The sequence below is a fragment of the Neofelis nebulosa genome, chromosome 3 (assembly GCF_028018385.1).
Source record: "Neofelis nebulosa isolate mNeoNeb1 chromosome 3, mNeoNeb1.pri, whole genome shotgun sequence".
Lineage (NCBI taxonomy): Eukaryota > Metazoa > Chordata > Mammalia > Carnivora > Felidae > Neofelis > Neofelis nebulosa.
Genome location: NC_080784.1, coordinates 25,892,896 through 25,920,639, shown reverse-complemented (window position 1 = coordinate 25,920,639; position 27,744 = coordinate 25,892,896). Strand labels below are relative to the sequence as shown.

Here is a 27,744-nt window from a genome sequence, read left to right as displayed (position 1 = left end):
CTGTTTCCGCTTCTGTGTCTCCCTCTCTCTCTGCCCCTCCCCCGTTCATGCTCTGTCTTTCTCTGTCCCAAAAATAAATTAAAAACGTTGAAAAAAAAAAAAAAGTGTTGTAAGGTTATTTTTTTCTTGGTTGATTTCAGTGAAAGTCTATAATTTTTAATCATTTGTCTATGCCATCTAATTTTTCAAGTTTATCGACTTAAAGTTGTACATTATGTTCCCTAATCTTTATCACTGATTATTCCACTATTTGTATTATTATTTGTTCCCTCTCTCTTGACTTGATAGAGGTCAGTATACTTATTTTTAGGTTTTCCACATAATCAATTTTTTTTTGTCTCCTAATTTTATATTTGCTTTTATCCTTCATTTTTCTTTTCATCTTAAGTATTTCCTTTCTTGAGTTGGGTTTATATATCATTCTATTTCTTACTCCTTAAGACACCCGCTTCATTATCATTCACTTTTTCTTCTTTTATAATGGCATTTAATGTTTTTACATTTCCCTGTAAGTACCTCTTTTTCTTACAACCCATATGTTTAATCTTTTTTTTTTTTAATGTTTATTTATTTTTGAGACAGAAGGAGACAGAGCACAAGTGGGGGAGGGGCAGAGAGAGAGGGAGACACAGAATCTGAAACAGGCTCCAGGCTCTGAGCTGTCAGCACAGAGCCTGATGCGGGGCTCAAACCCATGAACCGTGAGATCATGACCTGAGCTGAAGTCAGCCGCTCAACTGACTGAGTCACCCAGGTGCCCCCAACCCATATGTTTAGATGTACACTATATCTTATAATCCAATTATTTTTTTTTAAACTTTTTTAATATTTATTTTTTAGAGACAGAGAGAGAGAGACAGAGTGCCAGCAGGGGAATGGCAGAGAGAGAGAGGGAGACACAGAACCTGAAGCAGGCTCCAGGCTCTGAGCTGTTAGCACAGAGCCCCACGCAGGGCTCTCAAACTCACAAATTGCAAGATCATGACCTGAGCCAACGTCCAATGCTTAACTGACTGAGCCACCAACAGGCCCCAATCATCCAATTATTTGTAAAATTTCAAATATGAGTTCTTATCTCTTGAATTATTAGTGTGAATATGTTTTAATTTCCCAATGATGGGAATTTCTGTTGTAAGTTCTAACAATTGCATCATGGTTTGAATATGTAGTCTCTGCAACAGCAATTTTTTGAAATTTGTTAAGATATATTTCACAGTGTACAGCAGCAATTTTCAAAATACTCCATGTGTGATTGAGAACAATATGTATATCCTAATTCTAATTATTATATAGAGTTCTAAATGTGCATCAGATTAAGCTTGCTTATTTTGTTGCTTAAAGCATTTGATGCTTTATTAACTTTTTACTCTTGATAGCCTTCCACCAAAATTGTAGATTTTTCAGAATTTCTATATAGTTATATATATATATATATATATATATATATATATATATATAGGTGTTCAATGTTTTCTTTATGTGTTTTTAGTCCATTTTAGTTGTATATAGTTTATACTTATTATCATGGTGAACTAAAATTTTTATCAATATTGGTGGCTTATAATTTTATGTGGTAGTTTTAATAATTTGTCTTAAATGTCTATATTCCACTTGTATTTACCTTTTATCTTTTCCTTTACCTTGCAACCTTTCTAAACTTTAACACATTACAGATCTTTGTAAACAGCATGTGACTGGAGTGTTTTCCATACAATAAACTTAATAATTATTTAAATCCATTTCCATTTATTGTGATTTTGTCACATTTTCCTTTTTATTTATCCCATTTTTAATATTTTGCATTTATTTGGTATTGACTGATGTTTTTATTTGTTTGTATCAGATTTTGTTCCTTAAAATGTATTCACCCAAGTTCTACTCCTTTACCTTTGAAAGTCTGCCATTTACTTTTAGCATGGCAAATTTACATTATAATAAAATCTGAAGCTAAAAACATACATTAATGCAACCCCCATTCCCTACCAAAGTACAAGAAACTTGGAGCTTCTGGACCCTGATCAGCCCTCTTCTGACTCCCAGCTCTAGCAGCAGCCTTCTGTTTTGTAATCTGTAACTGAAGGTCATTGCTTGATCTTAATAGGTGGGAGCTCTGTGGACCTAGGTTGGGGATTGCGAATGATTTTCTGCCAGAGTGTTTTTGCTTCTGCCACTAGGTAGGAGAACTACTAACCTTGAGGGGCTTAGCTCAGCTTGAGCTGGCTCAAGACTCAGTTTCCCAGTTGCCGTGTTGTTCTTCCAGTCTGCCCACTACTCAGGTTCTGAGTCTTCCCTTTATTCCTAGCTCATGTTGCTGTGTTTTTAGAAGAGTGCTTCATTGGTGATCTTCTTACTCCTTGTGAGACTAATGACATCTGAGTCTGTTCTTTCTGGAGTTTACTGTGAAGTTTCTTTGGGACAATACTGCTCTCAGCAGAAATCTCCCTTTCAGTCATTTTAATATCTCAGTAAAGTTGGAATTATTATTACTACATTTACTTCTATGTTTTGACACAGAGAGGCTAATTTGCAGAAGATACAACAGAAATTTAAGTGGGAGATTAGACTCTTGATTTTGTTTTATACTTCAATTTCATATTCTTTTTTACCTTAAAGCTATTAAAAGATGCAAATTATTGTACAAAGCAGTAACATACTAATGCTGAGGGGAGTCAGAATAAGGACACGATCAGAATTTTTGTTCTAGTTAGAGCCACTGTTGTTTTCATAGAATATGGTGGTATTCAGTCACACATGTACTTACACGCTGTACTTACTCATATTTTCCACAGTTCTACCTATCCCTGCCCCTCAGTTTCCATGAGTTAGATTATCATCAGCTTTGCTACCATTTACTTGCCTCCTCTGTGACAGATTTCATGAACATTATTTCCCACACTTATGTATCGTTGTTACTCCAATCCTACAGATGACTGAGACCAACGCAGTGAATGACTTTCTCAGTGCCACTACCAGGAAGAGATCCAGGAATCAAACTGCATTTTGTTTCCGGAAGCCACTCTCTTATACTTTCTTTTATGAATTTTATGCAACAGCACAGTTTTCTAGGAGTGACAAAGAACTGGACAGTGATTGTAAGTCTGAGTAACAGCCCTGCTTTTTAAATTTTCACAGGCCTACTTTCCAATGTATAGGTCAAAGAGTAAAAGTGCCTCTCCTTCAATTTTGTAAATAAACAACAGTCTTTGAAGTTCTGAAGTCTTCTATATTTTAAAGGCGGCCTTAAAAGCTGAGATTAATACTGATGTTTTAAAAATTCCTATGTATTCCATCAGAATTGGGTTTTCCATATTAATGGCTAATCCTAAAGCCTGTACTATGGCCAGAATAATGGGTTTTGGAGGTCTGCCTCAATTAAGCCAACACTTAATTGATCTGTGACCTGGGAGTATGTTACCTATTTGTCAAGGCCTCCTATTTTTCATCTACCAATTTTTACTAAATTTGTAAGTTTTGTGACAATTAAATGAGATAATGCATGTAGTCCAGGTCTGGTGCCAGCACACAGCTAATGCTTAAACAGTGTAGGAATTATAGGAATTTGGAAAAGGGAAATTATGGATAGGTTGTGTAATTTCCTATATCCTAAAAGCTTTATTGAAATTTATGTTTGAATGTTAAGATTAGCATCAAAATTTGCAATAAGAAACATATTATTAAAATATACATCCTACATAACTGGACATGATTTTGACCTTCCAATAGTTGTTAAATTAACATTCCATGTCTAGAAAAGTGAGATACTGCTTTGATAAAGTCTTTACCGATAACCAAATGGTCCAAAGCTCTTGAGTTTTCTTGAAGGGAAAGCATACAATGTAAACAGGTACAGCCACTCTAGTTTCCATCCTCGAGAATAATGGTAGAATAGCTTAATATTGTAGGAGAACATCTGGGCAGTGCAGCTTATTTGGTATAAAAAGTGGCACTTGGATTTCCCTTGATTTTTCTGTAGTTTATATAAAGCACTGCTTAACAATAAATCTACTTGTGTTCAGCCACCCATTCAACCTCATTTTTCCCCTCAGTGAACAAAGTTACTTCCTCTTGTGGAAAAATTTAATAAAACATTTGAATAAAATAACCCTTTGATACAGTTGAAAAAGAGGAAAGCACATTTGTCTTATCTGACTACATAACTTAAAAGCAATTCAGGAAGAACACATTTATTGCCCAAGGGACTTTTATTTTTATTTTATTATTTGAACATAATGTGCTAGGTAACTGTTCTACTGGCCATTTAAAATAAAGAATGCCTTTCAGCAAAGTCCCTGGAATGCTCCCTGGCAGGTCCCCCCACCCCTTTTACCCCAACCTGAAGTCACTAGTGACATCAGCCTGGGGCCTGTCTCCAGAAGGAGATTTTAGACCTGAGGGGCAGTCATGGGGCTCTCCCACTCTGGGGACCACAAAAATCCCAAAAGTTTCTTAGTTAACACCCTTTAAAATATTGAGGCCTGTGGAAAACCTACGCACGGAAAGTCTGTTTCTATTTCAGTTGTGTATCAGTTAAGATGGAAAAATTTTAAAGTCCACACAGATGGTAAATAAATTTCTGCTACATGAGGCAGTTCCTGGAATAAAGCAATTTTCTCAAATAACAAGTGCCAACTTATTTTTTCAGTGGGACTTATTTTTAACTTTCCCAGGGAATAGTTGAGAGACTGGGAGCAGTGTCCTTCACCTTAGGAATCTGAGTCTCCTTCCAGAAGAAACTAACGCTGTTCTTGCTACAGACTTACGTGTATATATACATGCATACATACATTGAATGAAGGGAGTGGTTGTTCATTTTCTTGGAGGAAGGAATGAAAGAGAGACTAAGAAGTTGGAAATCTTGGAGAAATATTTACGTTCTAATTCAATGTTTAATTTTCTATAATTTATCCTAAACAGTGTAAAATTAACTCTAACACTTGCTTAGGAATTCATTAGATATCTCGAATTAATGACCATTGATCCTTGGGCATTCTTTTTTTCTTATTTATTTATTTATTTATTTATTTATTTATTTATTTATTTAGTGAGAGAGAGCGCACAGAGTTGGGGGGCGGGGCAGAGAGAATCCCAAGCCGGCTGTGGTGCTGTCAGTGCAGAGCCCAACCCAATCTTATGAACTGTGAGATCACGACCTGAGCCAAAATCAAGAGCCGACTGCTTAAGGGGCTGAGCCACCCAGGTGCCCCAATCCTTGGGAATTCTTTACACACTATGAGACTTGGCCTGTGTCTCCGGAAGTCTTCAGTGCTCAAGTCTCCTAGGATATAGTTGAACCCCTGACGGTTTGCTGGGTCATGCTTCATTGGGAAGAAACATCCCTGTGCTTCATCTGGCAGGAAATGCTAGTGTCTTAAACAAAACTATGCCATTTACTAAATCAGGGTGATGTAAACATTTCCTCTAAGTAGCAGAAGTTCCTTATTCATCAGAAACACAAACAATGACTATTAAATAATTAAACTGTTATAATATACTGATAGTTTTAGTGAGGGTATTACAGCAAGAGTGCTAAGTACACATCCCTCCCTTACAAATGTGTTAACTTTTTCTTGGCAAAATATTTTATTCAGCACTATAGAGGGTTTATCAATCTACCAATAAATATTTACTAAGTGCCTAAATACTAGTCACTGTAAAAGCAAGGAAAAAAGGAAAACCTGTCTGTACCTTAAAGAGGTTACAGTTGAAGAGACAAATATGAAGGAATTAGAGAACCACCAAGAGGCAGACTGTGTGATGCTGAGCATCAGAGTGTGGAGGCGGAGGGTGACGTGCTAACCTGATATGTCAAGAGAGATCCTTCTGTAGATTGAGTATTTGTGACCTCTTCCTTCCACCCAAATGATGTTGAAGCCTTAATCCTCAATATGATGGTATCAGGAGGTGAGGCCTTTGGGAAGTAATTAGTTTTAGATGAGGTCGGGAGGATAAAGCCTCTATGATAGAATCAGCATCCTATTAAAAGGGAGAGAAACCAAAGCTTCCTCTCTCCACCACGTAAGAACAAAGTAAGGTGGCCATCCATAAGCCAGGAAGAGACTCCGCACCAGAATCCGAACATGCTGGCACCCTGATCTCAGACTTCTAGCCTCCAGAACTATAAGGAAACAATGTCTATTGTTTAAACCACCTAGCCTATCGTATTTTGTTATAGCAGCCTGATCAGACTAAGACAGATACTCAATGCTCAGGTGAAATCTATCAGTAAACCATCCACATGGAACAGGAAGACAGGTTTTTAGAGGGAAATTTTTGAAGTACTTGTTTTTTAGTGACACGATTATCATCTTTCCATTGTAGTGACAACTTTGTGTGACAAATTCTAATATTTGAAAGTAAATGCTGATAAATAAACAACATTCACTATGCTGACAATCAAACACAATTTACTATCAAACAACTATGTGGGAATCAGAGAAATGGGGAGATGGGGGGAAACAGAAAGATTTCCTAATTCAATACCCTCCCCAGAACAATGAGGAAACAATCTTATGGAGGGGACAGGCTTGCTCCAGGTCACAGGTGCTGTCAGAGCTGGAAAGAGAACAACATTCTTCTAGGAGGTAACTAACCCTGTGCCCCCCCCCCCATTATAACATAAGAACAATAACAGGTTCCACGTTATTCTTCTGTAGTATTTATGCAAAGATGTGTCAATTTGACTTACTGAGAATAAAAGACCTCTAGAGTAACTGCCTAAATTTTCCTTCTTGGTTTTATTTGGTCACTAAGTCTCTTGTGGGTTTATACCAATGCAAAGTGCAGGTATTAACAATTAAATGAGAACATATTTTGATAGTGACATAATGGCATTTTTTAACAGACAAGACCAAATTACAATTTTGTCTAAAAAAAGTAGTAGATTCCTAAATACTTGTAGCTGGTTTTCCTTCTTTGACTTAAACGTGTGTGTCAGGGTTGAATTTGTTTTTAAAAGACTTGAAAAAAGGTGTTTTCTATAACACAGTACAGATATCTTCATAATTAAAGTTTAGTTCTGAAACTCTCTAGTCTGGAGAAAACCTTGATATTCAATTTTGGTTCAAAAGGATTTTCGTTTTCTGATGCTGAGGCTCAGCAAAGGCCATCTTTCCTATCAGGGCTTTGGCTAAATACCACTGGTTATAATAATGAATTTCCTGTTATTCTTAGCATGTGCCCAGAAGCCATGGAGATTTTTGGACTTACTTAGTGAATTAAAGAAAGAAAGTTTTAAAAGACCCTTTTATGAATAGCAACCATAGAAAATAGAGATTATAAACTGTGGTAGTTTCACAAGGAAAAAAAAAATACAACCATAACCACAGAATCTCTTCCAGAGATTGGGAGACTCTTTGGTATATTTCAGCTCTGAGGTAAATTTGGGGAAATATAAACCCTGAGGCTGCTACTTAAATCTTTAGAAGAATAAACTATGGTCAGTGATTGACAAGTACTGGGTATGTGGCACTAAGAAATGAGCCCGTGATGTCAAAGAGACCCGGATGTCATCTCAGAAAACTAATTAGTGTTGAGTGAAATTATTCTATAAAAAGAGAATGGATCTAAACTCATCGTTACCTTCAATCTTGTGTTGTTTGTGGTTCCCACATGGTTGGGTCATTATTTCATAACCAGTTCTCCACTGAATTATGAATGGGTAGTGTAGAAACTTCTACAGGTAATCAGTTCTTAGTTTACCATTTCCTAGGGAATAAGAAAAGTGAGTAGGTTGCCTTTTAAAGCTAAAAGAAGCTACAGAGATGAATTGTGATGGGTGAAACGTATCAATTTAAAACTAATAAGTATTTTATACATTTTGAACTTTAAATAGAATATATAATGAGCTATTTTAGTATTGCTTCAGAAATCTAATTAGTGTCACTTACTGCTTTGTGAATATTAGCTCTTCCACAGATTTCTGTGAACATCCAGCTAGAAGAGCCTTATTTTCCATATTTTTGAAGCATTAAAAAAAGCATTAGTTATCTAAAGCTTAATCTCTATCAAAACATATTGGATTGTCTATTCAAAACATTAGAAAAATTAAAAACAAAAGCAAATATATTCTACTAATTTCAACAGGATTTTCTTATGCCACTAATAAATACAAATTTAGAAGAGGCAAGGTGCATTTTCATTTTTACGTACACATCCATAACCCGCTTCTTTTTAGTATGGCACTGCATAAATCAACAATGTAATCTGGGTCCCATTTAGGTGATAAAATGGGACACTTCAGAAGGTGAATGGAGGAGCAAAGTAGGCAGGATGTGGCGACAACAGGCATAAAGCAGAGTGGCCAGACAAACAGGGATAAATGGCCATCATGCTAATGGAGCATATTCCTTAAGTGTTAGAGTTAGGAAAGTTTTATCCTTCAAGTTTTTTTGAATTTCTTAAAGAAAATAATATTCATCTCTGATTATCTGGCAATTAACATGATGCCTAAATGTTATATGCTAAAAATAATGCTAACTAAATGAATTGATGACTGAATACATTAACAAAAATATATGTTCATGCAAACAATTATAATTTTATTATGGAATATACTCCCTCCTGTCTGTAAAATCAAAGAAGACTAACACAGTAGATTGGAGGATATGAAAAGACATAACCATGAGGGAATCTTTTTTCCTTCTTCCAGACCCATAGCAAGGAAAGTTGCGTCCTCCACCAACCATACTGAAAATGGAGACAATTCAACTATAGCTGGGGAGTACACACTCACTCATCCATCTCATCTCAGGCATCCATCCATCCATCCATCCATCGGCTGGAAAACTCCCGGTTTTTCACTATACCATATTGATCACTGAGACTACACAAGGAAAATACATAGCTCCTCAAAGTGCATTTGGTATCACCAAATCAGGGCATTTATTAGGTTGACTTTCAAACAAAATTTTAAAAAGATTAATTATCATTCACTTATTTCCTCAGTGAAGATATTTTCAGGGAGAGAGGGAGGGAGAGGTAGCTTCAGGAACTTTAAGAAAGTAGAATGAGTTTGAAACAGTTAAGTGGTAAATGCTAGAATGAGGAACTAGGTGTATGTATAGAGTGATCAGAGGCTCTAAGAGCCCATGGTGGCCGGACAGCATGGATCTGTGGTGCGTCTCTATACGACTTATTAGAGTAGTGAGACTAAGCTTAAAATTTTAACAAGGACTAAATAGAGAACTTTAAAATACAGGCTGAGGATATTATCTTCATTTGACAAAAAGCAAGACATTATTTAGCTTTTTCATGAAGGGAAATAATCTGGTGACGTTGTTTTCTTAGGAAGTTTAAATCTGATTATACTGTATAGAGTAAACCAGAATAAGAGGAAAAAGACTGGATCCAGGGAGATGGTAAGGAATTTGTTATAGTACCTCCTCATGCAGAGATGAGCATATAGGTAGGATAGAAACATTACAAGTGGAGATAAATCATTCCTATGAGAAGAATGGATTTCTACAAAAATCATGGAGGAGCCATACAACAGTCACCTATGCTATCCAATTCTCCTTGGTCATAATAAGGGAAGGGAACCCAAATCACTAAATAATTAAGAAAAGTCAATTGCAGGGAAACAGACTGCTGCACAAAAAGAAATAATTCAGGTAACACTAACTACACATTAAAAGCCTCTAAACCCCACATTAAATTATCTCTATAATTAGTGTTCTCAGAGAGGTTTGAGAGAATGCTTCATCTATAAAATATGAATACATTACCATCAAAGAGCGAGCAGAAAACATACTTCATTTGCTTCACCTTCGCTTTTGTGGCATATACAGGGTTTTGGCTCCTTCTAATCCCAATCCCTCCATTGGCCACTGGATCCCCTCCTCTTTCATCAGTTCAAGGACAACACTCCTGCCTCCTCTGATACTTTCTGTACTCGGTCATTTCTTTGAGCTTCCAAATTTGATGTCCAAATCTCTCCCATTTAACATTTTACAAAATTCTCTCTTGACTACACATCTTCTGGCTTTCACCCTCTTCCTTCATTTTCTTTTACAGCAAATATTAAATCATTGTTTAATAGCTGGCTCTGCTTACTTTCTTCAATTCCTGTCCTCCCTTTTGGTCTTAAGAACTCTATGAAAGTAAACCTATGCCCCCGCCAAACTATGAACAAGCCAGCCAATGGACTTTATGCTGTTAAATGCCAAGTTTCTTGGTGAGCTACTCACAGCATTTGAAACATTCTGATTGCACTCTCCCTTTAGAAACTGTTCCTTCATATGGTATCTAAGATCCTACTCTCGATTCTGTTCTTTCTTTTGTTCATTCTACTCCTTAGTTGGTTTACTATCCGTTTGTTGGATCTCTTTTCTGCTTCCCTATACTACAGAGTAAGTCCTTGAAAGCAAAGATGTTATTTTGTGTTTCTCACATCCAAAGGAGTGCTTGGTACACAGCAAGTGCTCAATTAACTGTTTATCAACTAGGTAACTGAATAGCAACAATTTCTAGTTAAAAATAGGACTTAAACAAATATTTTAAATTTTTTTTTCAACGTTTTTTTTTTTTATTTATTTTTGGGACAGAGAGAGACAGAGCATGAACGGGGGAGGCGCAGAGAGAGAGGGAGACACAGAATCGGAAACAGGCTCCAGGCTCTGAGCCATCAGCCCAGAGCCTGACGTGGGGCTCGAACTCACGGACCGCGAGATTGTGACCTGGCTGAAGTCGGACGCTTAACCGACTGCGCCACCCAGGCGCCCCAGCAAACAAATATTTTAAAGGGTAATGAATAATAAAATGAATCTATTTGAACACCCAGCTGTTGATCAGCTGGGGGAGGAGAGGTAGATCAAGGGATAAGTGTTCATTTTCTGAACTTCTGAAATGGGAATGAAACGCTATTTAAAATGAATAATCAACAAATGGAGAAATGAGCATTTTATTTAGTAGGCATATTCCTGAAGGCAAATATCAGAGGAAATAAAAATACATAAATAATAAAAATCCGTAGGTAGAGGGGAGAAGCTCTGAACTATTATGAGAATACTAAATTCCACTGAAAGTAAGTTTCGGATGATAGAAAATTTGTCAGCCGTTGTTTTATTTAGTCCATTACATCGAACTATGCTTAGCATAATATAAGCAACTGCTGTGGGTTGAATGTTATCTCCCCCACCCCACAAATTCATATGTTGACAATTTGTGAAGTCATACCAGAGCAGGATGGACTTCCATTCCAAAATGACTAGTGTCCTTGCAAAAAGGGGAAATCTGGACACAGACACAACACCACGTGGACATAAACGCAGAGATCAAGTGATATGTCTGCAAGCCAAAGAGCAATAAAAATTACCAGCCAAAGACCAGAAGCCAGGAGAGAGGCGCAGAACAGATTCTGTCACAGCCAACAGAAGGAACTAACCCTGCTGACACCTTGATCTCAGACTTTTGGTCTTCAGAACCAATAAAATGACAAGCAATTCCTACTGTTGAAGTACACAGTTTCAGGTACTGTGTTACAACTGTCCTAGCAAATGGATACAGCAAAGATATCTGTTAAGCACACGAATGAAATACCTCATTGTTCACAAGTGAACAGCATAAATTCTATGTACTGTCACTAATTAATAAATATAAATAAAAGCATGTATTTTTTTTTTAATTTTCAGAGAGTGCAAGTGGGGGAGGGGCAGAGAGAGTGGGGGACAGAGGATCTGATGCTGGCTCTGTGCCCACAGCAGACAGCCAGATGCAGGGCCCGAAGTCATGAATGGTTTGATCATGACCTGAGCCCAAGTCCCACGTAAAAGCATGTACTTATAGTTACTTATCGTCACTTAGGTAATGAATCAGAATTGGAGACAGTTAACAAGGTCAGTCTTTGGAAAAATGGGACTAGTCGGAGAGGAAATTCAACTTCATTTTATACTTTTTTTTGGCCATGTGCATGCATCACTTATAAAAAGAAAAAAATATGGAATTGGTAAATACACCAGTGCTATCTTACTGGGAGTGTCTTTTCTCAAGTTGAGCAGTGAGGCAATTTAAAGCTTGGAACTGATTCAGGCATTTTTACTTCATATAATTACTTATAATTATGGCCGGCATGTTATCTCTCAAAGAAAATAAGCTACATTTTCTGTAGAAATGTCCCCATGGTATTTGCTATCATTTACAGTTACTTTTATGACAATTTCCAAAGAACTATCAGATGAAATAAAAGATGAGGAAAAACTGATTGATTCAATTGGAACAAGAAGGCGGTAAAAAAAAAAAAAAAGTAGCGTGAATTATTACCGTCCACGAAGATAAGGCTCAACACGCTGTGCTTGTCTCCCCTCGGGCCCTCGTTCTACAAAATGTAATAATCCTTCAAGCCCTCGTTCTACAAAATGTAGTAAGCACACACCGTGTGCCAGCACAAGGTAGGCACGAGGGGGAGAACGATGAAGAAGCTCGAAGCGTGCTGGTCGCGGCCTTCCAGGAATTTAGTTTGAGGTTAGGTCTGTGTGCTAGAGAAGTACCCCTCCTCGCTGGCCCACTGGGGAAAGTTCCAAGACCCCCGGAGGATTTCGGAAACGGCATGTAGTACCAAACCCCCTAGATGCGCTTTTTCCCCCCATGCATACCACACACCTCCGATAAAGTTTAATTTATAAACGAGGCACAGCAGGAGCTGAACAACGAATAATGACGTCGAACGAGTCTCACAATATACTGCAAACAAACTTAGGTGAATTCGGACTCCGTCTCAAAATATCTCACTAGTGTACTCACCCTTCCCCGGGAGGATGGGAGATGATAAAACGCGCATGTGCAGAGGGGCAGAGAGACAATGACATAGGGGCTGGGACCTACCCCGGCGACTACTGACGTCAAGATGCTGCGTCAGAAGGCGGGGCCTGTGCTTCCGGAGGCGGTTGGCCGTGGGTAGCTGACCGAAGACACGGTTAAGGGGCGACTACTGCAGTTTCCTGAGGCTGCCTCTTGGGGGCGCCTGGGTGGCTCAGTTCCTTAAGTGTCTGACTCTCGATTTCAGCTCAGGTCGTGCGTGATCTCTTAGTTGGTGAGTTTGAGCCCCGCCCACATCCGGCTCTGTGTACCTGGTGCGGAGCCTGCTTGCGGTTCTCTCTTTCTCTCTCCCTCTCTCCCCCTTCCTCAGTCATGCTCTCACTCTCTCAAAATAAATAAATAAACTTAAAAAAAAAAAAAAAAAAAAAAAAGAAATACGGAACTTTTTTCTCTCACAGTTCCTGGAGCCAGAACTCCCAAGTGTGGCGGCGGGGCTGTGCTTTTTCTCCCAAGGCTCTGCGAAGGGATCCTTCCTTGCTTTTTCCAGCTTCTGGCAGCTCCAGGTGTTCCTTGCCTGCATAATCTCTGCCTCCATCTTCTCATGGCCTTCTCCTCTGTGTCTGTCTTCTCTTCGGCCCTGTATAAGGTCCCTTGGCATTGGATGTAGGGTTCACCCAGGAAATCCCGGATGATCTCATCTTGAGATTCTTAATCACATCCGCAAAGACGCTTTTTCCCAACGAGGTCACATTCACAGGTTCCTGGGTTAGGGTATGCTCCTATTTGGGGTGGGGGTGGGGGGCTGCACAATTCAGCCACTACAATTTGGGTATGAATAGATAATTCCAACACTGTGTGATTAAGTGCTAGGCTAGGGTATGTACAGAGGGTTACGGCGGGCACAGATGAAGGAGGCTCTAATTCAGTCTGAGGGGTTCGGGGGAGACTTTTTGAGTGAAGTGACATGTAGGATGAAACCTGAAGACTGCCAGGGGCAGGAAGGTGGGCTGGGGGAGCTTTATGGGTGAGACACAAAGTATGCTGAATTTAGATAACTGAGAGAAGTTTAATGTGCCTATTCAATGTGAGACGAGGGAAAGCGGAAAAGACTACAAAGGTAAACAGGGCCCAGAATGTGACTGTCCTTGAAAACCTTGTCTAGAATATTGGGATTTTAAAGCTACGGCGGTGGGGGCGGTGGGCAGTGGGACAGTTTTCCGTTGGGTAAAGATAATTTGGAGTGCCGTACGGAGGGTGGATTTGTGGGGCTTAGGACTGGAGCCAAAGAAATCAGGATGATGTTGCAGTAATTTGAGCAAGAGATGGTGAGGGGATTAAGGGGATTGGGATGAGAAATACTGAGGATGTAGAATTATTTTCATAACTATTGTTAGTCACAGCTGAACTCGCGAGTGCATTTCTACAGTGTTTCCAAAGTGAAGTGGGATTCCAAAGGTCTCAACTTTTCATCTGCGCTTTCTTTCTGGAACTATGACTAGCTCAGCAGAGAAAGAGGAAAAAAGAGAGGGGGGGGAGGGGTAACAATAGGGATCCGGCAACAGTTTTTAATAAACACTTTGGATTTCTGAAACACATCTTTGACAAATGGGTTGATTTCCTTTAGCTCTTAGAGCTGTGGGCACACTTTAATTTGCATTGCTTCAAAGTAAATTTGGCTTTTCCAACTCCTTCCTAAGCGAAAGGGTGGCACTGTACATCTGGGGGGGTGTCTATTGCTTATGACTCACTCTTAATGATATGCACCTGTTTGGTTCTTTGGGTCTCAAAAAGTTACATGAGAAGCAGGTCAGGAATGCAGAAGGGTGTTATCAAGTGGCAGTGGCATTCCGTGCAGAAAAACGGAGGCGGCAGCAGTTAAGAGAAGGTAAATAGGTGACTGTGAATATAAGCAGCCCCCCAAAGCAAACAGTAGTGTGCTTCCAGAAAATCCGTCTGCTGCTTCCCACCTGGGTGCCCACTGCCCATAACAGGAAGTGGGACGTAAGGACTGACACACGGAAGTGAGATCAGGAGGCACCTGCAAGTGGACTGGCCAGGCCCAGGAGGAAATATTTGTGAATTTGCTAATAATTCTTTCCGAATCAAGGTTTCTTGTTAAGTGGTTGAAATGGTAAGAACTACTTGAAAACGCCGTGTCAAGTATAACTCCTTGTATTTGAAATGCAGAACAACAACAAAAATCCCCCGACAAGGTTATTATTCACCATTAAGTGTGTTGGCTACACCTCTTTGGTATTTTAAGCAGGACTTTGTGACTACTTTCCATTCCCTTCCAACAGCAAGGGTTCCTAGCTCCTATGAACTTGTATTTGCTTCTGAGTAGAGACTGACTCTTGTATTTCTTCCATGAGCCCTCATATTATGTAGGAAACCACCATGCAGCCATTTTTATTATTCACTATATTCTGTTTTAGTCTCTCATAAACAACAGATTTTACCTGACTTCAATGTACTGTGATAACAACTACTGGCATACACATTTTCATTCTTTGAGCCTGCAGTTCTCCTTGTTCTCCTATATCATCCTACCCACCCTCCCTTACCTCAAAGAACTTTATGTGCACCGAGCTTTGCTACAATGATCTGTGCGATAACCAGGGTTCCAGCCCGGTATTGTACAGTGCTCTGACTTTAGATGGGAATACTGGAGGCAGATATTGGGCAGAAGCTCACATGTAGAAGTCTGTACATCAGCAGAGTGACTTAATTATTGACATGTCCTGTGTAAATCTGGTCATCTTAAAAATGAAAAGATTTATGAGGCACCTGGGTGGCTCAGTCAGTTAAGTCTCCGACTTTAGGTCATGATCTCACAGTTCCTGAGCCCCGTGTCAGGCTCTATGCTGACAGCTCAGAGCCCGGAGCCTGCTTCGGATTCTGTGTCTCCCTCTCTCTCTGCCCCTCCCCACTCACACACTGTCTCTCTTTCTCAAAAAATAAATAAACATTAAAAAAAGAAAAGATTTAGGGGTGCCTCGGTGACTCAGTCGGTTAAGCGGCCAACTTCAGCTCGGGTCATGATCTCGCTGTTAGTGGGTTCGAGCCCCATGTCGGGCTCTGTGCTGCCAGCTCCAGGAGCCTGGCACCTGCTTTGTAATCTGTGTCTTCCTCTCTCTCTGCCCCTCCCCGACTCGTGCTCTGTCTTTCTCTCTCAAAAATAAAATAAAAAACATTTAAAACTTTTTGTAAAAATGAAAAGATTTATCTGAAAAGTTAGAAATTAAATTTCATAATCAACTGGCTTCCTGTAAACCATATGACTCTTGCTTATTTATCTTCTATCAATAAAATAAATCATCTCAGTGTTCAGGTTTGGAAATTTAAGATGATAATAACTATAATGTATTGCATTTGAAGAACAGATTTATTTCCATTTTAAGTTGCCTAGAATAGGCTGATGGACAACTTAGCATACTTTCTGTTTCTAGTCTATGTCAAATTTTAAGTATAAAAACGTAGCACTTTACATAATCACTAATATGTTTAAAAATTTTTGTGTGAAGATTATACTGAAATCTGCTGGCTAATTTCCTTTCTCTCCTTGCCTCTTTAATGATTGCTCACAGTATGGAACTTGTTTGAAATACTTTTCAGCTTGTTTAAAATTTATCATGCCTCAACCCAAACACTGAAGACATCTGAGAGAAACCACTTTGTAACTTCTAAGTGGACAGAGATAATATTTATGATAAAAGTCTCTGTTGATTGCAGGGAGAGAGTACAGAATAATTGAATTAAAGGAAAATTCATGCCTCAGGAAAGACTTTTTATTATAAAACTAGAAACTGGAAGAAGCTGAGAAAAATAAACTTCATGTTAGACTCTATTTTCAGTTTTTCAAAATTTATATTCTTGTCAGCATATACCTGAAATGGTAGTTAAATTCTCAAAGCTGTGTGTTTTTTTTTGTTTTGTTTTTCTGCACACCGAGAGGACAAATGTCTGAAATAGAAGGATAAAACATTTCCTTTCATCGTTCAAAAAAACCTTAATATTAGGTTTGTGTTACATTTTGATGTTGGCCAATTCTTTCTGATTGCTTTTAAATTATAGCTTCTCCGTGATAATATGCAACTCAGCATCTCTGTGGGGCAGCAGCTTCACGTTGGTAACAGGACATACCACTATTAACACTCGAAATTATAGCTCCTTGGCCTTGTCAATACACACACATTATTCCAGTTAAAGTGAAATGCAAGAGTATTTAAAGTCTCTTCCAGCTGGAACATTCCCTGAACCTATGAAAAGCAGATTCTGTCTCTCACCCCATATTTGTTTGTAGGATGCTGCCTACAATGGTCTAGGCAAGTGAATTACGCCTTCCTTGTCGGGTAAATCAACATAGGACGGGACGTTAAACATCATGCTACCATCTTACAGTAAAATGTAGACAAGATGTTGGGGCCCCTGGGTGGCTCAGTCGGTTGAGCGGCCGACTTCGGCTCAGGTCACGATCTCGCGGTCCGTGAGTTCGAGCCCCGCGTCGGGCTCTGTGCTGACGGCTCAGAGCCCGGAGCCTGTTTCAGATTCTGTGTCTCCCTCTCTCTCTGACCCTCCCCCGTTCATGTTCTGTCTCTCTCTGTCTCAAAAATAAATAAACGTTAAAAAAAAAATGTAGACAAGATGCAAGGGATGTTAGGTATTGAGAAATGGATTGAAATTACAGTCCTAATGCACAATGGCAAATACGCACTGCACCCAAGAGCTCAGAAGACCAGTGCTGTGTTGCCCCAACTCCACGTCCCTGTGCCTTTGGTGGGAGGCTGGCGGGGGGGTGGGGGGGGGGAGTGAGAAAATGGTCCACAGACTTCGAAGGTGATATTTACTGCAGAGGCCTAGCCTCCATCTGGTTTCCTTTTACATCTCCCTTGGAAACATGTGGGAGTAGAATACCACCAGCCAGCTTGCTAATGTTCCTGTGGTAGTAACCACTTAGTTCCTCTGTTTTGTCACATCCTCTACTGCAAGTATCAATAAAGACTGCGTTGTTGCAGGAAGCCAAATACTGCATCCCAGATTGTGCTTGATTATTGCAGATATTGAAAGTTAATTTACATGCATATATAATTTTATATATGTATTATATATTAATTTACATATGTATATACATATGTAATATTTTTGTTAAGTAAACTTATTTTATCCTTAATATTCCTGCTATATAGGCTTTATACACTTCACAATTCTCTCAAGAAAAAGTTTAACTCATTCAAAAATTCATAGAATGGATTTTGTGGCACCAGTTGACATTTAATCTAGATAACATCTAAATAACGGTGTTGAAAATGAAGGTTGTCATCAGCCCATCAAGCGTGAGCACCAGTTTTTCTTTGTGTAACAACAGGGGATGAACAGCGTGGTCCGAGTGCCGTCCTCTGAATACATTGTCATCCATCAGACAATTCACATCACATCACTCATAGGGACTATGCCCTCTTATCTTTTAAAGCTTATTTACTTTGAGAGAAAGAGAGAGAGGGAGAGGGAGAGGGAGAGGGAGAGGGAGAGGGAGAGGGAGAGGGAGAGGGAGAGGGAGAGGGAGAGGAGAGGGAGAGGGAGAGGGAGGGGGGGGAGAGAGAGAGAGAGAGAGAGAGAGAGAGAGAGAGAGAGAGAGAGAGAGAGAGAGAGAGAGAGAGAAAGAATGCGCAGGATCCCAAGCGGGCTCCGCATTGTCAGCACAGAGCCCCACATATGGCTCCATCTTGCAAACCGTGGGATCATGACCTGAGCCAAAATCAAGAGTAGGAAAGCTTAACGGACTGAGCCACCCAGGCACCCCTATGTGATTTTATTATTAAAGGATTTCTTCATTGAAACTCAAGATGAAAATCGAAATTTTCAATGAAATTGAAATTGAAAAGTTCAATGAAAATTGAACTTTTATCAGATATTCATGAAGTACATTTCTCATCTGTTATGTTCTGACTGAAACACCTTTGGGTTCCTCTCCCATTGAAGAAAATGGCTCTGAAGAAAATCTCCAATTGCGCACTAGGGCAATATGTGGGTGGGATGTGAAACATTGTAATTAGAATTGTTTTTTTTTTAAAGGAATTATGCTCTTGCTTTTTTACTTCTTACGTTTTTGATGAATGATGCTGTTAAATCCCCTTGTTATGATTGTCCACCATGAATAAATTAACCAGTGGCACTCCATTGATGATTCTTACATATCTATGAGAGTAAGAAAATTACCGAGTACTGCTGTCTGACCACAATCTTACAGCGGAGCCATTTTGTGAGTACATTTCCTGATAATGCTTTAGTCATCAAGCAAACTTCGGTAATCTTCATTTCACTTCTCTGCAAACTAATCAAATACTAGCTGGGAGGAAATTAACATATCTAGCATTTTTTTCCCAGGATTCACTCATATGATGAAATCAGATGATGTATTTACTTATTTATTTTCGGTAAAGTAAGCCCAGAAATTACGAAGCTAAAAATCTAAGTATGAAAACAGCTGCTTTGCCTCAGCTAAAGTATGGCATATGAAGTGCTGTTCTCCTCTTTTGATGTTTGTATCACCACGAAATAGTTTGGAAAACACACCTTAGCATTTAAAAGTGACTGTTTGTAAATGACTTTCTTGAAGTATTGGTTTATTTCACTTACCCTAAGACTGAAATCTGCGTATTAAAAAATAGTAAAATTTAATTTTCCAAGAATATTAAAGTAAGGACAGAGAGATTCCTCTCCTTCATTCTCTCAAGGGCACAGTCTTTGCATCTTTCAAAGCTCAGCTGAGGCATCACTTGGTGAAACCTTCTTTGACTTCCTCACAGGGAAGCCTGTAATGGTTTTAGTTCCATAGATCTTAATACTTTCTTCCCTGGATAAGTTTGGACCGTGGTGTTATTGTACTTGTGGTTCCAAACCTAATATTATATGAGGTTCTAAAAGTAATAGTTATTAAAGTTAATTTAACTGAATATTTTGTTATTTGTTATTTATGTGACTTAGCCCTTTCAATATTGTAAGTGCCTTTACATAAGGATGTATATATGAGTTTTATTCAGATCTTATACTGCACACAACCAAGTGCGGAGAAAGAGAATGTACTTAATATTTATTTAGTTAATGAATGCATATTCCAGGCTTTACTATATGATGATATGATACAGTATATGATATGATATACTATATGATACTAAATCCTCTCTCAACTTTTATCAATCTTTCCCCACACTTATTCCCAGACAAGTTGAGCTTACTCTCAGATCTATAACAAGGAAAATTTAGTAAAACAAACAACAAAACAACTACTATTGGTAGCTAAAGTCCATAGTGTTGTCTATGAGCCAGGCACTGTTTTAATTACTTGTATATATTAACATTCAATGTTCCTAACAACAGAGTGAAGAATTCCATTATACAGATGAAAAAACCAAAGCACAGAGAAAATCAGTAACATACAAGACTACAAAGCTACAGGTGAGGGAAGCAGTTCTATGCTTACTTGGTTCTAGGCATACCCATAGTGTAGAAGGTGTGGAGGCTTACCATGGACCATGCAGCACTTGAGAAATCTCCAGTTAAAGTAGCTACTGACCCTAGATGCTATTTATGCTGTGAATATAGATTCTGCCTGCAAGTGTTCAGTTATTCAACCGTCAACCCACCTTGAATTTTGGTAAAAAATGGATTGTTACAGTAGGTCTATTAGGTAGCTGTTTCATCACATTTTCTATCTCATTTAATGTTCTAGCAACCTTGTGATATAGGGAATGTTGCCTCCATTTTTTTTAGAGACACATAAGTTTCACAAAGATTAAATGACATACTTTAATTTAGATTAGGCTCTTTCTCCTCACCATAGCTTACTTTCTTGATTAGAAAATCAAGCTCAGACCAAGCTATTCATTTTCTAGACCAAATAATAATGCTATTTCAACTTGTTTTGAAGTGCCTGGGTTAACTTTTAATGTACATAAAACTTTTAACATCTATAAAATCCTTTTAAAGCTCCACTGGCTCAAAAGATAGAACCCAAAATTGAAGAGCTTCATTAATCACTAGTTTTATTCCTCTGCCAATGTAGATACAGGACAGAAAAAAATAATAAAAGTGTATTTTCCTATTTGCTTATGTTTCCTTTGAAAATTGTGAGGTTATCTCGAAAGTGGCACTCTAATTTTCTTGACAGTTAGAAAACTATCTGTGGAATAGAGATCTTGTTGGCAGCAGGGAGAAGTACTTTATTTCTAAGAACATGAGCCAGAAAGTGAACAGATTCCGCGGGCAGCACTGTGTTTAGTGCCCTGATAACAGAGGCAGGGCCCTGTTCTGTAGGCTATGTTAGTTATCCCAACTTTTGTGGATGTTGGCATTTCGTCGAGGGAGGGAGCCAAAACCTATGGCGGTTTTGTTGGTATTAAAAGATTAATAAGCTGGTCCTGGTTTCTAGTAACAGAAATCCATGAGGAAGAAACTAAATCAGTTTCACTATTACGCTTGCCTCTAATGTGCAATTGGCTCTGAAATACCCATTAATTATTTAAAATAACATCATAAACGTGTATTAATTCTTGCTCCAATAAAAGCTGATGTTGGATTAATGTGAATTTATTAATGATCTTGTTACTAAGAATGTAAATTTGAAGTTTTGATTCAAGGCACTGCTTGGATCAGAGGCCCATCGCACATCATAACTACTTTTTAAAAAAAAAAAAATCTGGAACAAGAAACATCCAGATCTAATTGCTCTCATTCAGAGTATATTTTTTCTGCCTTAGAGGCACCTGGCAACAAATCTCCCTACTTTATGTGGTTTTCACAATATAAATTACAAAGAAATTTACTGTGGTGTGACACTTTCTAAACAAATCCCTTAATCTCTCCTACTCATTTATCTTTCAGTCTCTTACTCTATTTTTCCTGTCATTTCCCCTCCACTCCACTCCTGACTTCCTCAGAATGACATGAACCAGAAAAGCTGGAGGATTTCTGAGCCAGTGGCCTCCCAACAGTTTCAATCATATGCTCCTCAGTGAGTATTTCCTTATAAACTGTAACATATATACGTTTGTATTAATATATACCTTCTATATACAAAATTAAAGGATAAAAATTAAAAATAAAAGTGAATGGATACGCTAATATTTCCTTCTCTACACTTACTCTTGCCCATTACTCTCCGGAAACAATAGAGTAGATTCTAAATAACATTTACCCCTCAGATTTCTATGCACCAATGAGTTACAATTAATTTGTTGTTTTGAGATCAATGGTAATAATAATCAAACTCAAAGATTGCCTCGGAGAACCAGATTTTACATAGTTCTTTTCTCCCTCTTCTCTCACGCTGTTTTAGCATGGAAATAGCAGGGAGCACAGAGAGGAGGTTATGGTACAAAGCATGAGCTATCTGTTTTCTGATTTGGGTTGTATGATTCCATTTTTTCTGCGTCTTTATTCTTAGGCTCTTGACATCTGATTTCGTCTTCTGAAAATAAATTCTTTTTTTTTTTTTTTTCAACGTTTTTTTTTTAATTTATTTTTGGGACAGAGAGAGACAGAGCATGAACGGGGGAGGGGCAGAGAGAGAGGGAGACACAGAATCGGAAACAGGCTCCAGGCTCCGAGCCATCAGCCCAGAGCCTGACGCGGGGCTCGAACTCACGGACCGCGAGATCGTGACCTGGCTGAAGTCGGACGCTTAACCGACTGCGCCACCCAGGCGCCCCTGAAAATAAATTCTTTACCATAACACCAATATTCATTCATTCAAACACGGATGAATGGAGTTCTAAGCACTGGGCTGAATGCTACAGACACAAATCTGAACCTCTACAGACGCAACACTGGTCCCACCAAGTTTCTGTTTTAGTTAGCAGTGGTGGGATCAAATGATTTTATAGTAAAGGTTACAAAAGAGAGAAGTCCTCTGTGAATGAAGGGAGAATCAAGCAACTAACTTGGCTGAGGAAATTTGGAAAAGTCCCCCCAAAGTGAAACCATTTGGGGATCTTGAGATACGAGCTCACTGGGGCTTCACCTGCAGCCTGGTGGAGGTGAGCTGGCGAACGCTGGCCCTACTCGGCAGAGTTCCTCATGTGAACCCATAATAACAATAATCCTCTCCACCTGCTCTATGAGCACTGGAATCAAATTCGTGTTCCTTGTCTCCTTGCTAAACTCGTGCTGGTGATCACCATAAGCGCATTGTGCTGAAATAGAATCTGACTCCAGCTGCTAGAAATCCACTTTTCTCAAGGGCTTGGAGCTTTGCTTCTCCTTGCAGTTGACTGGTGCTTCTCTTGGTAACCTAATATAACTTATCCTCCCCTCTGTTCTTCTCTCTTTCTCTCTTTCCCTTTTCCTTCTCCTCCCCTTCCTCTGCCCCACCCCTTTTCTCTTTCTCTGCACTGATGTTCCCTCCCTTCCGTGCTAGCCTGAAGTGTGAGTCAAACAGAAGTCTTACTTGAGAACACTCCAGTAGTGTTTCGGGGACTATATACTATACTATACATTACAATACGATATACAATATACTATACAATAAACATAGTATATTATGAGGCAAAATATTTGAGCCCCCAATGTCTGCAGATATGTTTCTGGCTTTCTAGTTGTTCATAAGGCAAACACTAGTTTAAATGGCATAAAACAATTCGATGGTTTTCAGTGGCCTAACAACACAAAACGAGCTGCTCGCAAAATTGCCAGGTTTATCTGAGACACAAACCCAGTTAAAATATGGCTGGGAGGACCTAGTTATCTCTCTACATGCCCACTTTCCACCTGGTGGTGACTTTTCTCTGCCAGTCCTAATCCTTGAGCCAGGAAAACAAAGTTTAAAAACAGTATAATCTACTCAACAGGATTATCTGTTTCAAAACCCTGGGAACTCAGTATAAAATCATACTGTTATTATGAATCTATCTGCAGAGGTACATATACTTACCCTGCTTTGTATTCCTTCCTTTTTGTCAAATAATAGTAGGCTTCTTAACAAAGTCTAATTCTTCCACTAGTCCCTGCTTTCATTCAACATATCTGGGGGTTTTGGCTTAACCATCCTCTTGTTTTTTATTTCTTAGACAATTTTTTTTCCTTCCCTTTTGTATTCTTCCAGCTGGCTTCCTATCTTGGCCCATTCTATCTTTTCCATGATTTACACTGTTCTTTATGTCACCCATTGGTCAATGACAGCCTCCTCATGCTACAAGGCTCCCACATTGGCAGTCAGGAGACAGGAAAAAACAAGAAGGTCATAGAAAGGAATGAGAAGGTCATTTCAAGTAGAAGTGTGCTTTTACTGAATTTATACATATGTTAGAGATAGGGTAAGGAGAAAAGACTTGATTTTATCAGTCATTTCTAATTAATATGTTACACTTGTCCAGGGATAAAGTGCAGTATATACAGTGTAACGTTTCATTCCTGGGAGTTTTCCATTAACAAAGTGTACCATTTGATCAACATCACTTTGAAAAGTTTCCTAACACAGAAAGGTATTCTGTAGTGTGAAATTAAGTATTTATACAAAACACCACCTAACATACAGGAGCCTGTTTATTCCTTTCACCACAGGCCATGATGTACTGGAATAAATTTGTTAGAGTGTTGTTCCTCAACATATTTAATGGTATGGGTGATAATATAAAATTTCTCCTTATTCTTTGATAATAGAATTTTTAGCAGACGCCTGCTTACCCAGAATGCAGACTCCATTTCTCAGCCCTTATTGCTAGGTATGCCCATGTAACTAAACTCTAGCACATGAAATGTGGGAGAAAAAGAAGTGTGCACCTTCTGGGTCCTGCCTTTACACGGGACTGTGGCCACCCCTGCACTCCCTCCTTTTCCCACCGACTTGACTCTCAATAAGGGCTCAAGGTGGTAGAACAGTTAGATGGAAAGGGTCTGGGGCTGTGAAAACAGAGGCTACATATTGGTCCAGTACTGTTTATACCCAATTATTATGTGTATGTGAGAAAAAGATGTTAGATTTAAGCCACTTTTATGCTGGTTTTCTATGACAGCAGTCAAAACTACAGCAAAAATGATACTGTTTAGTTTACTGGCTCGGACGTGAGATTTTTGTTCGAATGTGGAATCAGGTGTCTTCTCAAGGTTCAGATCATTTTTGCATTATATTCTGGAGTTTATATCGCTTTGTAATATGGATTATATTTTGTGTGAGCAAATAAAACTATGTTCATATATTTATATAACTATTATGGCTATGCAAAACTTTGGGAACTATTTAAATAGTCTCTAGAGAAGACTAAATGTTGGACTCTCTTTAATTAGCTAACCACCATCAAGAACAAATACACTAGTTCTTTAAAAAAGTCTAACCTCAAGCCTTTCCTTACATATTTTCCATCTTCACATCTCATTTGGTTTAAAGAGACCACTTCTTAGAGTGTCTCCCTCCTCCAGATTTCTGTGGAATTTGTCTCTGAGAATTGCCCTGAACCAGCTGCCTTACCCCAAAGACTTACCCACACCCTATAAATGCTGGTCATATGCCACATGACCTTCTGACTCATTTGCCAATGTCTGCTCCTAATCTACTTGGTTTTCCTTTGATTTCATTGGCTTCACTTTAATTATATATTTCATCATATTTAGGAGAATTATTAGCTTAAAAGATTGATATTTATATACACTACAAATGTAGCCCTCTCCACTTGGGATGCTTAATAAATACATGTGTAGCCATCCTTGGATGGCCAGAGATAACATTGGAAAGCAACAACAACAAAAAAAATACAGCATGCAAAACGGTGAATGCCCGCCAAGATTTATAGATTTCAAGAAGTGATAATGTATATGTAACATACAATTATATCTCTAGTATAATGCTATTTCAGTACATTCTGAGGATTACTCTTAGAAGCTCTACTTGAGTTTTATTTTTTTTTACAAGTCTTAGAACCTTGATTATATCCTGACCCCCCCCCCAAAAAAAAATCATGCTCATAAATTCAGTGAAGGATTTGGCTCACTCATATGACCATCAGATAATAAGCTGATTAAAGTTCTCTAAAAATTTATTAGCTTATATTCTACTTCACCTTTACATGCACTAATCTTAAAGCTGTCACCATGGCTGACAAATAGTTTTAAAGATACAGACAATTAAGCAAATTCTTTTTCGCATCTGGTCCCTAACACCTTAGACATGAAAATCTGGCTTGTGTGTCTCCCCAAAAGGCTTATCTGTTTTAAATGATGTGCACTGGTATTATGAATGGAGTAGTTGACTAGAATTCTTGTTGACATTTTGAAAAACTTTATACATACTTGTTTCTATTTCATAGAAGTAATGATAGTCATAATAACTATATAAAGGTCATTTTGTGCCATGCAGAACATGTTCCAAATACTTTATATATCTAGTGCTATTTTGCTTTTGTACTTCTGTTCATTGTATGCGTTTCATCCATATTTCTAACACCTTTTATAACAATTATATAGGGGAAAAGGTGAAAATCCCCTGCTTCTATACTTTTAATTCCATTCTTTCAAAATAACTGCTATTAATAATTTTATGCCTAGATAGCCAGGATTTTGCACAGTCTTATTTAACCACATAGAGAGGTTTATACCCCCGTTCCTATTTGTATTTATATTTTTATCTATAATACACACATTTTGTCATATAAGGTCGGTATGTGCTACACATCCAGGTCTGCCCCTGCCTTTTGCCAGATGTGCTGTATCATGAGATCATTCAGTTAGTGTACATGGATCTCCCTCTATCTTTTAATGGCTGCATAGCATTCCAAAGTATAGACAAACAATAATTAAGCATTCCTTATTGATGGAAATTTACATTCTTTTTTTGTCAGTAACATACAATACAATGATAAACATTTCTGCATGTTTATGAGTTTGCTTTACTATTGTCCTTGGTAAAGCTCTAAAATGGTAAATTTCCAATTCAAAGGCATTTTAATACTCATTCACTATCGAACAGAACAGAAATTCCTACAGACTTTGGTTATAGAGGTTTCTCCCATAATGATGCTTTTCCAGAGTAAAGTCCAAACTTGAAATTTTGCATTTAATCTGTTTATTACAAAGCATCCCGAAGGAATTGTAGATTCGAAGCAAATATTCCACCAGACGAGGCCATAACACTTTGAGATAATGACATGCTTAAAATAGAATATTTAAGTTAGAACTTGTAAATAGGTTATAATTACATCTCTCCTAATGTAACCATGCTATAGTGACATGTCCAAGAGAAAATTCTTTCCAGCATTCTTACTATTGATATAAATGTCCAAGTGGTGAGCATATGTTTCTGGAATGTTTAATGTTTGTCAGCAGTTGGGCAGGGTTTGTCTTATTTTAGGGGAGCTATGTCATAGGTCGATTAATAATTTCTTATGTCATTATCGCATTCCCAGCAGATTTGATAGGATATAGGACATTTCTGGAAAAGTGACCTGAGCATGCCAATCATAACTTTATGCAGCATTAATATTTCAATGCGATGTATAAAGAAAGAAGAGTTTGCCAGAAACACAGAATGCTCTGTTGTCATAGAGTTTGAGCATACTGATCGTTGGCTGTCAAGTCTTTGACTTCATTTAAACTAATTTATGACACGTTACTGATCTAGTTTGTTAGCAAAACCACAGTTTGTGGAAACCGGACTTTGTTTTTTCTTTTTTCTTTTTTTCCCCCACAAAGAGTTAGAGATTGTTTTCTTTCCTCATTGTACATAGTCCCAGTTGAACATTGGTTGTGTATGAGGAGAAGTGCCATTATAGATTAATATTATATCAAAAGAGGAGGAAAGATGTTGTCCAGTCCACAGGGAGTTTTCAATGCCAATGACCACGTTGCATTTATAGAAGAAATTATATTTGTATTTACATCAGGATAGTAAACCACTACATTGTGGGAAGAATTTGGGGAAAATCCTAAGGATAAGACAAATTTTGGCCAAGAGTCTAGTAGTTAAGCCATGCTTCAAATAACCCCACTCCAATCTTTGCTTCTCTCACT

At 38.4% G+C, this 27,744-nt stretch overlaps 1 protein-coding gene and 1 long non-coding RNA gene across 8 annotated transcripts in view; one reads left to right on the top strand and one right to left on the bottom strand.

Moving 5' to 3' along the window:
* The window catches only part of DLC1 (DLC1 Rho GTPase activating protein), a 564,853-nt gene that overhangs the window by 384,102 nt on the left and 153,007 nt on the right, over positions 1-27,744 (bottom strand). Inside the window, exon 1 of one of the 7 annotated variants that reach the window (XM_058720128.1) lies at positions 7,579-7,691. The exons of the other annotated variants lie outside the window; for them this stretch is intronic. The gene's annotated coding sequence lies outside the window, so the exon portion shown is untranslated. Of the gene's footprint in view, positions 1-7,578; positions 7,692-27,744 lie in introns of those variants that run through there. 7 annotated transcript variants of the gene reach the window in all.
* On the top strand, positions 12,866-21,892 carry LOC131506473 (uncharacterized). Its single transcript, XR_009258962.1, has 3 exons — positions 12,866-13,024; positions 20,128-20,205; positions 21,631-21,892. It is a non-coding gene; the product is annotated as an uncharacterized LOC131506473 (long non-coding RNA).